At 41.2% G+C, this 1,543-nt stretch overlaps 1 protein-coding gene across 1 annotated transcript in view; it reads left to right on the top strand.

Annotated features, from left to right (window-relative positions):
- LOC101850713 (NAD(+) hydrolase sarm1) overlaps window positions 1-1,543 on the top strand; it is a 33,592-nt gene that overhangs the window by 5,891 nt on the left and 26,158 nt on the right. The gene's annotated exons all lie outside the window — the stretch shown is intronic.

Here is a 1,543-nt window from a genome sequence, read left to right as displayed (position 1 = left end):
AAGGAGGAGGGATAAGGATGATAGATGACTAGGGGGAAAGAGGGATCAAACCTTGTGTCTGTGGGTGCGTAAAACACCTACATTAAAAAAAATACTTTTTTACAGCTCTTTCCAATTTTTGCACTGAATAGAGGTGTCACAAGAGAGTAACAAACACAAAATAGAAAGAGGGGAGATAAGGACGATAGAAGTTTGATACGAAAGAAGAAACAAACCACAACACCAGAGCACCCTCCAACCACCCACAGAGGTGTCACAAGAGAGTAACAAACACAAAATAGAAGGAGGGGAGATAAGGACGATAGATGTTGGATAGGACTTTATTGTCAGTTTTGATAGTTCTATGCACACAAATATACGTATGTCCCCAGACCGATCATGTTTTTCTGCTCTTAAGTGTGGTAATCATTCACAATTCCTAAGAAAAAAATCATTCGTCAAAATGAGGAAACTAGCTGTTAGCCAAGAGTTCAAATTGTTTGAAAAAATACAGCGTTAACATTCTGGCCTTATTGCTCATGCTGCACCTCGGAGTGCTTTGTCCGCGTGTTCCCATTTGCCAGCACAAGTTTTTGTACCACAAAGTCTTGATGGAACTTGCGTCAAAGAACTTCCGTGTGACTCATTTAATGAGAGCGTAATTTTGGTAATGACAGGCCTTTCCTCACTAGGCACTTGAGAGTACTTGACACCCACAGCGGAGTACCCAAATACACCATAGATAGACTTTTGTAAATTGGTGGGGGTAGGGGGCTCATGAATGACACCACCGGCTTCTGGAGTGAGGAGGAGTTTTTATCAAGTGTTTAGGTTTTTAGCTGGGATGTTGTTTCCCTCTCAGCCAGAGTTGATGCTGACAGGCAGGGTGGGAAACTGGCCTCCTAAATTATCTAAATTGTGACAATGGAGCCGTAAAAACACCAACAATTTGAAAAAAGATTTTAAAAGATTTTAATGAATGATGTCTACCAAGATGGAAGCCAAGTACACCATAGACATATATGTATATCCAGAGTTTCATGAATGACAGCTTCATCAGAGAAGCCAAATACATCATAGACATACGTACATACAGGTTAATAAATGATGCCAACATCATAGTAACGAAATACACCATAGAAATAGGGACATCATAGTAACGAAATACACCATAGACATTGGGACATCATAGTAACGAAATGCACCATAGACATTGGGACATCATAGTAACGAAATACACCATAGACATGAGCATATTTTGAGGTTGATGAATGACACCTACAGTTGGAGTACTCATATACGCCATAGACATACGTATTACATTCCGAGGTTTATGAATGACTGTCAGAGCACTTGACCTCTAAGTCATTGACAGCAGCGGGGTTTCTTTTTGGTTGCACCCTCTTGTACGTGCATGGCTGTCCTTTGCTAGTCCTGTCTGGGTCAAGTGCTTGCACCCACACCTTGTTGTGGGAAACAGACGTCAAGTGCTCGTTTCATCCCGTCCCTGTTTCTCTTACTGGGTCAACTTTTTCTCTTTCCTTCTACTTTTTTTGTTTCACCC

Source organism: Aplysia californica, unplaced genomic scaffold (assembly GCF_000002075.1).
Source record: "Aplysia californica isolate F4 #8 unplaced genomic scaffold, AplCal3.0 scaffold00144, whole genome shotgun sequence".
Taxonomy (NCBI): Eukaryota; Metazoa; Mollusca; class Gastropoda; order Aplysiida; family Aplysiidae; genus Aplysia; species Aplysia californica.
Note: the sequence above shows the minus strand (reverse complement) of the source record. Positions and strands in the feature narration are given on the sequence as shown.